Below are 14,559 nucleotides of genomic sequence, written 5' to 3'. Positions count from 1 at the left end.
TCTCTCTCTCTCTCTCTCTCTCTTTCTTATCAGACGAGATAGCGATCCCCTCTGCCTCTTTCTCGGACGGTGTGACCACCTGATACCTTTGGGCCATCCACTATTCCACTTCTCCTAGCACGAGGTACTGATACCATCATACAGAGGGCTTTCTCCCGAAGGAAATCCACTAATGGCTGCCCACACAAGCACTTCAAGGCCCTCAATCCCTGCTCTTATAGACTCTCTTATCTCCCCCATCGCAAAAAAGAGCTCTCAGGCAAAAACAAACATAGAGGTTTAATCACTGTGAATTATCAGTCAGATGGCCATTTAGTTTTGTTGTACAGGGGGAGACCGAGAGGAAAGTTGGGCTGTTTGGAGAGATATTGAAGTGGAAAGCAAGGATTGTTGTATGGATGAGGTAAGAAATGTCACTTAAGACTTCTGTACTAACAAAGACAGCTACAACTCAAATGAAAAATGTCTAGAGAAATGTTGTGTCCATTTAACCCTCATCCTACCAACATATTTTACATACATGGATTACTAACTGGGGTCATTTTGACCCGAAGAAGAAACTATTAGAAAAAGCAACAATCATAGCAAAATATTAAGACCAGGTTAGCTGGTTTCTGTACTACAAAGTATTCATACCACTGACACATTTATATGAGCTGTTTTGACTGCAACAAAGCATATGTAAGGCAATTTGAATTTTGTACAGGTTAGGCTCATCATTTTTTATTTATTTTTTACCAGTTATAACCATAACCATACCATAAGGTGCTCCATCTCTGCAGGTGATCTGTCTATGTGGTCAAAATCACAGATACAGATCCCTCTTCACCCTCTGGTGGTATGTATAACTTTTAACATTATGTCTCCAGAGAAATATGGATTCAAATAAATACTTATATTTTTATTTTCCCTAGAATAACTACTTTTCGGAAAATACACACAAATACAGCGTTCTATGTACACTGCCGTAAAAAAAAAGAATTTGCCCCCTTTCTGATTTTCTCTAATTTTGCATATTTTTGATAGTGAACGTTATCAGATCTTCCATCAAAGCCTAATATTAAATAAACGGTACGTAAGTTTACAAATAGCAACAGCAACAAAAATACTTATTTTATTTATTTAATTAACAAAGTAATGCAACACCCAATTCCACTGTGTGAAAAAGTAATTGCCCCCTTACACTCAGTAACTGGTTGTGCCACCCTTAGCTGCAATGACTGCAACCAAATGCTTCCTGTAGTTGTTGATCAGTCTCGCACATCGCTGTGAAGGAATTTTGGCCCACTCTTGCACGCAGAACTGCTTTAACGAAGCAACAGTTGTGGGTTTTCAAGCATGAACTGCTCGTTTCAAGTCTGTCCATTACATCTCAATTGGGACTTGCCTAGTTAAATAAAGGTTAAAAATAAATAAAAATAAATAATAAATTGAGGTCTGGACTTTGACAAGGCCATTCCAAAACTTCAAATTTGTTGCTTTTTAACCATTTTCATGTAGACTGATTGTTTGTTTTGGATCATTGTCTTGCTACATGACCCAGTTGTGCTTCAGATTCAGCTCACAGACGGGTGTCCTGACATTCTCCCTAGAATTCTATGATACAGAGCAGAATTCATGATTCCTTCTACTAAGGCAAGTCGTCCAGGTTCTGAGGCAGCAAAGCATCACTCAGGTTCCCTTTGTCTAATATTAGGTTTTGGTTGAAGATCTGATAATATTCCGTTTCAAAAATATTTAAACAAAAGAGAACATCTGAAAAAAATGGCAAATACTTTTTCACAGCACTGTAGATTTGGAGTGTATCTGAGTTCTGTATTGCAGTTCTATCAAGTAATTATACAATTTACAGAGTTTGTATACCATAAGCAAATTTTTATATGCCAAAAAATTATGTAATTTTGGTTTTGCACACTGTCATGTGATATGTGCTATAGAAAAAGTACAATCTTAGGCGAGTACATGGGGAGCTATATCGCTATTTATATATTTTTTGCAACTGTTACTTTTACTCCACTACAGTTCTAAAAAGAAAACATGTTATTTATACACCATACATATTCCCTGACATCCAAAAGTACTTGTTATATTTTGAATGCTTAGCTGGACAGGAAAATGGTCCAATTCACTCACTTATCAAGAGAACATCCTTGATCATTCCTACTGCTTCTGATCTGGCGGACTCACTCAACACACATGCTTCGTTGGTAAATTATTGTCTAAGTGTTGGAGTGTGCTGCTGGTTATCCGTAAAAAATAAAATAACAAGAAAATTGTGCCGTCTGGTTTACTTATATAAGGATTTTAAATGATTTATACTTTTACTTTTGATACTTAAGTATATTTTAAACCAAATACTATTTGACTTTTACTCAAGAAGTATTTAACTGGGTGACTTTCCTTTTTACTTGATTCCTTTTCTTTTAAGTTATCTTTACTTTAACTCAAGTATGATATTGAGTCATTTTTCTACCACTTGTTATATCTCTGCAGATTATCTGTCTGTCTGGTCTTGGAAGGAATAGAGAACTGCACCTTTCTATCAAATCATTATGGGCGCAATTAGGTGTTGGGCGTAATTAAGTGTTAGGCGCAAAATTACCCCAAAAGTGACTGGTTGCATCACTGCCTGTTATGGCAACTGCTCGGCCTCTGACCGCAAGGCACTACAAAGGGTAATGCCTATGGCCCAGTACATCACTGGGGCCAAACTTCCTGCCATCCAGGACCTCTATACCAAGCGGTGTCAGAGGAAGGCCCTAAAAATTGTCAAAGACTCCAGCCACCCTAGTCATAGACTGTTCTCTCTGTTACCGCATGGCAAGCGGTACCGGAGCACCAAGTCTAGGTCCAAAAGACTTCTCAACAGCTTCTACCCCCAAGCCATAGGACTCCTGAACCGCTAATCAAATGGCTACCCAGACTATTTGCATTGCCCCCCACCCCCCTCTTTTACTCTGCTGCTAAAATACATACATATCTGATATGGGCAGAAAGCTTAAATTCTTGTTAATCTAACTGTACTGTCCAACTTACAGTAGCTATTACAGTGAAAGAATACCATGCTATTGTTTGAGGAGAGTGCACAATTATGAACTTGAAAATGTATTAATAAACCAATTAGGCACATTTGGGCAGTCTTGATACAACATTTTGAACAGATATGCAATGGTTCTTTGGATCAGTCTAAAACTTTGCACATACACTGCTGCCATCTAGTGGCCAAAATCTAAATTGCGCCTGGGCTGGAATAATACATTATGTTTTTTCTCTTGCATTTCAAAGATCCAGATCTAATGTGTTATATTCTCCTACATTAATTTCACATTTCCACAAACTTCAAAGTGTATCCTTTCAAATGGTATCAAGAATATGCATATCCTTGCTTCAGGTCCTGAGGTACAGGCAGTTAGACTTGGGTATGTCATTTTAGGGTAAAATTGGGAAAAAAAAGGGTTGGATCCTTAATTAAGAGGTTTTAACTCGACCTACATGTACACATTACCTCAATTACCTTAACTAACCGGTGCCCCGGCACATTGACTCTGTACCGGTACCCCCTGTATATAGCCTCGCTATTGTTATTTCACTGCTGCTCTTTAATTATTTGTTGCTTTTATTTCTTATTTTTTACTTATCTATTTTTTACTTTAACATATATTTTTCTGAAAACTACATTGTTTGTTACAGCATGTGCTTGTAAGTAAGCATTTCACTGTAAGGTATTGTATTCGGTGTTCGGGTATTCTGTTGTATTCGGTGCATTTGACAAATACATTTTGATTTGATTTGATTTAATTAAGAACAAGTCGATTGAAAATTTATGAAAAAATGTAAGGTTTGAATAAACACACTACCTCTGGAGGCATGAGGGTTAAATACATAATAGAAATGGGTTTTCCTCTGAATCAGAGAGGTGCGGGGGGCTGCCATAATCGACATTCACGTCTTCGGCGCCCGAGGAACAGTGGGTTAACTGCCTTGCTCAGGGGCAAAACAACAGTTGTGTCCTGTCAGCTCGGCGATTCAATCCAGCAAACTTTCGGTTACTGGCAAAATGATCTAACCACCAGTCTTTGTGTGTTTATAAGTCTTTCGAAAGGGTTGGGATAAAGAAGAACTGTAAGGAAAATACAGTAGATGAATAAAGTGTTTTTCAAAAATTTTAAAAAGCAGTAGTATTTATTTTACAATCTACCATTACAGCTTCATTGACATTTTTTTTGCTAATTTTGTTTATAGTTTTTGAAATATCAATAGTGAAAAATCTACATTGAAGTAATCTATGTCAAATATGGTGGTGTCCTTGGTAATAAAATGATGTGGTGCATTTGGTATTTGGTGATAGCAAGGATACGGTAAAGTGTTCCATTTATTCTACATACTGTAGAGCTTTGTCAGTCATTATGAGAGAGGTGATTGTAAGGTTAAAAGATGATTCTGAGATAATTGTTTTTAAAGTTCCAAACCCTCATAACACAATCCCAGTCCCATCCAATAACTACATCATAATAAAGCTACGGTCTGGGTTTTGGGAAGCTGTTCAATCATCCTTGATATTTACCCATTTATATTTTAAAGGATGTAACTCAACTCAACTCATGAGCTTAGTTTAACCATCTATCTTTATCATAAACCAAAATATAAGGTTTTATTCATTGTTTACAAAGAAGAGGACTGTAAACATACAATATATAGCCTCAAAATATGGTTAAAACTATAATTACTGTGATCTCATAGAAGCGCAGCACAGGCTAGCCCACACCAAGCCCACACCAAGCCCACACCAGCCCAAAATGGGCTAGCTCATCACAGACTAGCCCACACCAAGCCCACACCAGCCAAACACGGGCTAGCTCATCACAGGCTAGCCCACACCAAGCCCACACCAAGCCCACACCAGCCCAAAATGGGCTAGCTCATCACAGGCTAGCCCACACCAAGCCCACACCAGCCAAACATGGGCTAGCGCATCACAGGCTAGCCCACACCAGCCCGACACGGGCTAGCTCATCACAGGCTAGCCCACACCAAGCCCACACCAAGCCCACACCAGCCCAACACGGGCTAGCTCATCACAGGCTAGCCCACACCAAGCCCACACCAAGCCCACACCAGCCCAACACGGGCTAGCTCATCACAGGCTAGCCCACACCAGCCCAACACGGGCTAGCTCATCACAGATTAGCCCACACCAAGCCCACACCAGCCCAACACAGGCTAGCTCATCACAGGCTAGCCCACACCAAGCCCACACCAGCCCAACACAGGCTAGCTCATCACAGGCTAGCCCACACCAAGCCAAACACGGGCTAGTCCATGCTGGTTCAACGGTTATGGGGCCCTCATTGGATCATGCGTGCTGGGTAGAATAGCATCGTCCCAATGGGGGAAAGTGTTTTATGCTGTTGCACTCACTTGTAGCGGTCGGGGTTAATTCAAATTATGCACCAGTCACTAAGAGTGTTCCAGTTTAAGTTTTCTGTTGTATGATGCCAGTAAATGTTGAATGCTTGTACACTGCCATTCTAAAGCTTTTTTTAAATAGCTAATATGAACGCATGTGACATAACAAACGTACGTTGCTAGGTAGTGAAATTCAAAGGCTCGTAGATGTTGCAATTTATGAATTACTGTTACAGTATTTGAATAAACTTGCAATAAATGCATTTAAAGCAATGAATAACACCTGCTTCCCTCTCCAATCTCATCGGCACTGAGACTGTCTAAGATCTCTTTGTCTCACACACACGCCAAACACACACACACACACACACACACACACACACACACACACACACACACACACACACACACACACACACACACACACACACACACACACACACACACACACACACACACACACACACACACACACACACACACGGACTCTATTGACAGTCATTTAGCAACGCTATGAAAGACAACAGTGCGAGTGTAACGGATGTGAAATGGCTAGCTAGTTAGCGGGTACGCGCTACTAGCATTTCAATCAGTTACGTCACTTGCTCTGAAACCTAGAAGTAGTGTTGCCCCTTGCTCTGCAAGGGCCGTGGCTTTTGTGGAGCGATGGGTAACGACGCTTCGTGGGTGTCAGTTGTTGATGTGTGCAGAGGGTCCCTGGTTCGCGCCCGGGGCGAGGGGACGGACGTAAAGTTATACTGTTACACAAGGCATCAAAGCACGACAGGAAAAATGTGCACAGCTCATTCAATTTGCACCACAGTCAACGAGGGTACTGTCTCCACATTTTCCCGTTACTCCGAAAATCCCGTCAGTCAGATGCCACAGAGATCCAATTTAAAGGGCTTATTCTGTGCTTCAATGGTATGAGGTCAGATCATAGAGAGGTCAGTGCATGTGCATAATTTTTGTATAGATTGAGTGTCCTGTCAAAACATGAAACTTACATAGATCCGGGTATGAAACTAGCCATAAACATACTGTAGACAAGGGGCAGAGTGAAAGGAGTACTCATACACGTATGCACAGGTACACAAGCACATTTACATCTGTTTGATATGAAGGTTTTCACAGCCTGAACAGTGGAAAACACAGATAGACGATTGAATCCAGCCCAAAGTACACAACAGTTGAGAGTCATTAGGCATAAATGCAGGCTTTCTCCAAAATCTGTTTCATATATCAAAGAAGAGGTCCAGGGTCGTATTCATTAGGCACCAAACGGAAGAAAACATATTGAAAGAAGGAAGGACTACCTGACCAACTGTCGTATCCCATCACAACCCAAAATATAATCTTGATCTACTCTAATGTTAGTTCACAATGTAAACACACACTGTATAGCCTGAAAACATGGTTAAAACTCTAAATTTGATAGCATGGATGGTCAGTGCTTGCATCCATAGCTTTGTCAATGAAATTGAGAGTGGTTACATTTCTCCAGCCCCATCCCTTGGCTTTTCACCAAAACTGTGGTGGGGTGCCCGCTTTGCTATTGTTTCAAGTGCAGATTGCCCCTTTAAGAAACGCTTGTTTTCATTTTGCGTATATTTTTTCTTCTTCTATGTTTCGCTACGTTGTGCACTAATAAATATGACCCTGGTTAGTTCCTCTAGCTCAGGGATGGCAAAATTAGTAGAATTGCATGAAATTAGTTATAATTGCGCCCCATGAACATTTTTGTAGAACTGCAGCAAACTTGCTTTAAAATATCATTTTTTTTTCTCGTCGCTCTCAAGAGGGGAGCCGCTAAAATGTTTTGCTCGCAAGGTGGGGTGAACTGCAACAACATTTTGATTAGGGCCCCCAAAAGGCTAGGGCCGTCTCTGACTGCATGTGTGGGTATGGATGCAGACCCACAAACCACAGCGGCTCCTCATGAGTTTTTGTGGCCCCCACCCCCTTCAGAACTTCCCATCCCCGATCTAGCTCCTATACTGTGTCCATTCTAGGAGCATACCGCAGCATACCGTTTATAGAATGGTAGTTGAATTGGCAATTTATATTAAACCAGTCTCAGCAAAGTAGTTCTAACACCTCTCTCATCCTTAGTGTCTGACTCAGAATCTGTGCTGGGATAAGCTATATGGGATAAGCTTCTATCAAACACACCATTGAATGTTTCAATGAACACGTCCAAATGTGCCACAGCCAGCGTCCAATCAGGGCATGCCATTTTGGGCGTGTCGGGTGGAGTTCGGAACATGATGCTAGATGATATTAGGATACTTAGTGTAGGATCACAATACTATTTGAATGGGAGAGGTACGGTTTTAATGAGAGCTGTATTATACATTTTGCTTTTGAATCCATATTTACACAGCCACCAATTCAGGGCCGGCCCTAGCCTTTTGGGGGCCCTAAGTGAGATTTGGTTGCCCCCCCCCCCCCCCCCCCCCACCTGGTGGGCTAAACCTTTTAATGGCCCCCCTTCATTTCCTGCAATTCCACACATTTAGCTATGGATGTACAGAAAATGTTTGTTTTAAAGCAAGCTTTTTACAATTCTACCCATTTTGCCATGGGGATGGATAGATATTTTTGCAGTTTTAAAATGATTTTCCTGCAATTCTACACATTTTGCCAAGACTTACACCATGTTGAGCGACTGCCCCTAAAAAGCAACTTCTTGTTTTCAAATGACCTACGTGGCATCGATATGAGTCAGAAACATTTATTCTAATGTCAAAAATTGACTACAAAATGTAAAAAGTATAATTTTGGTCATAAAGTCAGTCTGTCACGTAATGAAGGGCACCGTAACAGTTTTCCTTGGGTTGGGTTTGTTTCAACCTGCTCACATGACCACAGCTGGCAGTGGCAGCACCCAAGTAATCATCAATTCGGAGCACAGCTGCACGCAAACCGAATGTAATGCCCATGGTCAATTTGGTTAGGAATTCAATATCCCTATGGGGCAAGTTAGGGACCATCAGTTAATTACACAATGTACAGTGTGTGGTCTCCATATAGGAAGCAGCAGTTCTGCACACACACACATGCACACACACACACACTAACAGAGCCAGGTACGAGTTGGGTTACCCTTAGGACAGAGGGAGATGGAGAGATAGACAGCGAGCGGTAGGGAGGTAGAGAAAGGAGGAAGATAAGAAACAGGCAGACAATGAGAATAGAGCAGAAATGGACAGATGAAAAAGAGAGGGCAGATAAAGACATAATGGACGTTAATTAGACTCCATGACCTGAAAGCAGACGTCAAATTCATTTCTGAAAGGGATTGTGCAGCTCAATGACTTTGAAATTACTTTGAGATGATTTGGGTATGTGTTATGGGATTTTTGTGTTTAATGACTAAAATATGTATACATTTGACTTAGAATTATAACTCATAAATGTTGAATGTTATGTGTTCCTTGTTAGAAAGAATGGGTTTATCTTCAGACAGGCTAGAATGATGTCTCTACCCAGAGAGGGGAAAGACCTTGGGTTGGTTGTAGATAGTTTAACAGGTGGCAGACAGTAATGAGAACTCGAACTTTATTGCCATTGTATCCGAGAGGAGGTTGGACATTAAAACCCATGACATCATCTTTATTATATAACCTGATGTAAATTGTACTATGATTCAGTACTCTCGAGAATAAACGCTATTGATTGATTGATTTTAAGACTGGTTTCTGTCCATTTAATGCTGATAATTATCTTACAAATTCTCATTTATGGGCAGAGTGTTTTAATTGAATTGGTTGATAAACAGGAATAAAAATTCCTTTAACAGTATGAAATGTAACCCATGCTAACCAGTGGTGTAAAGTTTAAGTAAAAAAGTACAACTTCAGTAGTTTTTTTGGGTATCTGTACTTTACTATTTATATTTTTGACTACTTTTACATTCTACATTACTAAAGAAAACAATGTACTTTTTACTCCATACATTTTCCCTGACACCCAGAAGTACTCGTTACATTTAGAATGCTTAGCAGGACAGGAAAATGGTCCAATTCGCGCACTTATCAAGAGAACATCCCTGGTCATTCCTACTGCCTCAGATCTGGAGGACGCAAACAAAATGTTTCGTTTGTAAATTATGTCTGAGTGTTGGAGTGTGCCCCTGGCTATCCGTAAAGTTAAAAAACCAAGAAAATCGTGCTGTCTGGTTTGTTTAATATAAGGAATGTGAAATTATTTATAATTGTACTTTTACTTTTGATACTTAAGTATATTTTAGCAATTACATTTACTTTTGATACTTAAGAATATTTTAAACCAAATACTTTTACTTAAGTAGTATTTTACTGGGTGACTTCCACTTTTTCTTGAGTCATTTTTGTTAAGGTATCTTCACTTTCACTCAAGTATGACATTGAGTCATTTTTCCACCACTGGCTATATCTCTGCAGATTATCTCTGCAGAGTTTCAGTCCCCGGAGTGAACATAATTGTACACTCGTAAAACCGACTAAAAACGAGGGCTAAGGGGCTTACGTTGCAAACTTCCCTTGCTTGGCTAATCAGTTAGACCACCCTCCGAGATGGCGACGGGGATTCCCCCAAGGGCATAAGGCAAGGGTAAGTGGACGAGGGTGTCTTTTAAGTGTTTGGACCGCAGCCCTTGTGTCCAAAGTCTGAATCCATCCCTGATTAGAGAGAACAATGGCCGTGGTGAAATTTCCCCTAGGTACAGATCTAGGATCAGCTTCCCCTCCACCTATCCTAACCTTAAACATTAGTGCGGTGAAAGAACCCAAGATCAGTGTCTAGGGGTAACTTCACCCTGCACCGAAAATCATCTGCACTGATTTGAGAAGAGGGGGGAGTATGGTGTCAATCATTTGTCCTGCTACTGTCCTAGACTGACATCTAGTGGCCAACAGTGATATCGCACATACTTTGTACTGTGAATGTAACACATGCACACAAACACACGCACGCACACACACATATAAGTATCATAGTAATTGTACTATTAACAAACATGGGAGTATCCATATCCTTAAAACATGCAGGCAATGCACATGGTTAAACAAAAAAACAAACTTTTACTTTTCTTTAGTACCATGCGCAACACGCTACATGCTAACTGTTTCACCAACGTTACAATAAATAGTACTTCCACACATCAAAGCAGACGAAACTAGCGCTCAATGTAGTGGTCACGTTCCAGGCTGTGTTTATTGCATGCACCGTGCAGAATATCAGACCTTTTCCAAGTGAAGACAAGCTTTATTGCGGGAAACAGTCCTACAGCAAACCATTCTTGAAAAGTGCTTAATCAGTACTAATGTACAATCCTACATGTTTATAGCAATCACCGCAATAAAACGTCACCTTGTTTATTTATTTTACAATGGCAGACGAAAGTTGCTATCAAAAGGTTATCACAGTAATACAAAATAAGAGGCTATAACAGCTCAAATCAGCTTTTACCTGCCAATGTTGTACATCATAAAAATAAGCTAAACCTTACTATATTAAAGGCTGATTGTGTATTGCAAGTAACTGATACCCAATCTTACAGTAAACCAACATACACTCTTCAAACAGATGCAGGCTTAAACCCTTGAACTAAGTGGTTGGCAAGGTACAACTGCATATCTGCCATTTTTAGCATGGCTGATAAGGCTCTAAAGCTCCATCTGCAAAAACATTGCACTTGCATAACATGGGACAGCTGTGCTAGCAGTATATTGCCTTTGCTCATGGCAACTGTAAATACAATAAACAAACAGTAGGCTTTTTTTAATCACCAACCCACATTGAGTGTAATGATACGTTCTGCTACATACATGATACTGTACCTTCTAACATCAAAAAAAGTCATATATAAGTATAAAAATGTGTGTAACATCGACCTTTTATCTCTCTCCCTCTCTCTCTCTCTCTTTTCTCACTACCTCTGCCTTTGTCTCTTTTTTATCCATCATCCTTCCACTATCCTCTCTCTACCTCATTCACCCTCTCTGGGTCTCTCGGGACACAACCCGACCCAGGGCCCTGGGGAGTTTGGTGAAGCCCACCACGGTGGACCATACTGGGGTTGGATTTCTCCTGACCCCCACCCCCACTGTGGCTCTTTTCAGCCCACTGATGAAGCACACCACCTCCTGGGGATGCAGGGGCCCTGGTTGTGTGCTGCCCCTCAGGCAGATCTGTGGGGGCCTGAGTTGCATTGTGACCTCCTGTTGCATGGTGCCTGAGAAGCAGTTCTGCCTGAGGGGCATCGTTGACTCCTGTTGCATGGTGCCTGAGAAGCAGCGCTGGAGCAGTCTGCGGGCCTCCCACTGTCTGGAGAGGGACTGGCGAAGGGAGAGATCCATCTCGCTCACAGTTTGTCTGCAGGGGGGAGGGTATATGGAACAGTACAAACCTGGGTCTATAGTGAAAATGTATTTGTATTTTTTGTATTTATTAAGGATCCCCATTAGCTGCACCCAAGGCAGCAGCTACTCCTCCTGGGGTCCAGCAACATTAAGGCAGTTATATACAATTTAGAATATTACATGACATGTCATAACACTGTGGGGTTCAATGCACATTTCTGTTGGCCACTTAAATGCTTAGACACAGCATAGAGAAGATTCACTGTCTTCTATCAAAGACTACCCCCCCCCCCCCTTCTCCCACAGTGGTGTAGCCAGAAATGTGTTAGTTGGGTGGGCCTGCAGAAATGTGTGTGGCTTTTATAGCTAATCTCATGCTATTCTACACATTTTGCCATGAGGCTTAAATAAAATGTTGCCATTTTAAAGCAAAATTCCTGCAATTTTATACATTTTGCCATGGGGCAGAGTGGAAAATGTGCAGTTTTATAGCTCATCTCCTGCTATTCTACACAATTTGCCATGAGGCTGAGAGAACATTTAGCATTTATAAAGCTAATTAAAGCTAAAATATAGAGTAGGTGTATTGACTGTGATACAGGCACTGGATTATGAGCTGTCTTGTTGTCTAAATGAACAAATGAAGTAGTCAGTGGAATGGTGCATATAGCCATAGAAGCACAGTGACATATGCCTCAATACGGTTATATTTGTGGCTTATTGGGGGTGTGGATTTCAGTTAGTTATTTTTGGCAACCCATCCGGTGAGAGTGAAAGTCATTCCAGGTCATCTGTTCGGTTATATTTCATCAAGTCTGACTAACCCAGTGCACTGCTTGCTATGAATTCTATCTGATGGTGTTTGAATGTTTAGGTAAAAATACAAATAATGTCCTATTTGGAAAACTGACAAGTAAAGAGCATAACATTTATATATAAAAACATGAGTGGGTGGGCCTGCAGATACCTAGTCAGTTGTCAAACTGAATGTATTCAACTGAAATGTGTCTTCCGCATTTAACCCAACCCCTCTGAATCAGAGAGGTGCGGGGGGCTGCCTTCATCGACATCCACGGCACCCGGGGAACAGTGGGTTATGCACCTTGCTCAGGGGAAGAACGACAGATTCTTACCTTTTCAGCTCGGGATTTGATCCAGCAACCGGAACCAATGCTCGAACCACTAGGCTAGTGTGTGTGCATGGAAGCTGCCACTTACCTGTCCTGTGAGTGCGAGATGAGGCCGAGGCTGTGCCAATGAACGCTGTAGCTCCGACCTCTCTCCCAGTCCTCCTCCTGAACACTGCAGTCCAGCTCGGTCACCCTCACACCGCCCCCTGCCTTACCCATCAGCATGTTGACGTTCTGCATCCTTCCACTCCGTCAATCTGTCTGTCTCTGTCTGCTGGTCTGTCCGTCGGTCTCCGTCTGTCTGTCACAATGTCTGTCTGTCGCTCAGTCTGTTCGTCTGTCCTTCCGTACGTCCGTCTGTCTCTTTGTCTCTGTCTGTCAGTCTTTCCCTAGTTCTTGCTGGCCGGTTGGCTATATACCAATTTTGCAGCAAGTGCAATGTTCACTTGTGCTCTCTCTGTCTTCCTGTCTAGCCGTCTTGCTTTCTTTTGGCTCATCTGATTATCTTCTCCTTTCCTCGTTTCTCTTCGTCTATCTGTTGGGAAGCAGCTTCCCTCTCTCTTGGTCCAGGTGGATATAAATGTGTGGATGGAGAACTTTGTCAGCTGTGTGTGTGTGTGCTAGCTATGAGTACTGAGAGGCTTATATATACACCCCTCTGTTGCTATTTTAGAGGGGCACAATGCACACCCTGGGAGTGGTGACACTGTACACCAATTTAAAAAGTTGGAACTCACACACCAGAGATAATAAGAGAGATGTCGGGGAAAGGGGAAACCAGCAAAGACGGAGAACTCGCTGTCATACGCACGCACACACACACGCAAACACACACACAAGAGATGACAATGGGGGAGACCAAGTCCTTCCAAAATACCCTCCGGCCACAGTACATTACAACCCTGCATTAGTGCCCTGTGGTATACGGTCTGATATACCAGAGCTGTCAGCCAATAAGCCAACCAACTACCCAGTTTATAACAGACCGTATACCACAGGTATGACAAAACATGTAATTTTACTGCTCTAATTACGTTGGTAACCATTCTATGAAGCAATGAGGCACCTTGGGAGTTTGTGGTTTATGGCCACAAGGGCTGTATCCAGGCACTCCGGGTTGCATTGTGCATAAGAACAGCCTTTAGCCATGGTATATTGGCCATATACCACACCCCCTCGGGCCTTATTGCTTAAATATCCTATATATTTAAAAAATGGTTGGGCTCCCTAGTGGTTAGGGGCACTACACACAGCGCTTAGTCTGCCTATAGGAAGAGGAGGCCCTGTGCACACACACGCACACACACACACAGAGAGCCAGGTACGAGTTGGGTTACCCTTAGGACAGAGGGAGATGGAGAGATAGACAGCGAGCGGTAGGGAGGTAGAGAAAAGAGGAAGATAAGAAACAAGCAGACAATGAGAATAGAGCAGAAATGGACAGATGAAAAAGAGAGGGCAGATAAAGAAATAATGGACGTTAAATTAGACTCCATGACCTGAAAGCAGACCGAAATGTGTTGTGCAGCTCAACAACTTTGAAGTTACTTTGAGATGATTTGGGTATGAAACGTAACACATGCTCACAGGTGGGACATTGACTTAGTGTTTTATGATTAGAACATCCTAAATATTAGCAGTTGCTGGCGGTTACTTGTTTTGCAAAACCAATTGCAGTC

The sequence above is a fragment of the Salvelinus fontinalis genome, chromosome 1 (genome assembly GCF_029448725.1).
Source record: "Salvelinus fontinalis isolate EN_2023a chromosome 1, ASM2944872v1, whole genome shotgun sequence".
In the NCBI taxonomy this organism is placed as follows: Eukaryota; Metazoa; Chordata; class Actinopteri; order Salmoniformes; family Salmonidae; genus Salvelinus; species Salvelinus fontinalis.
This window is presented reverse-complemented; position numbering follows the sequence as displayed.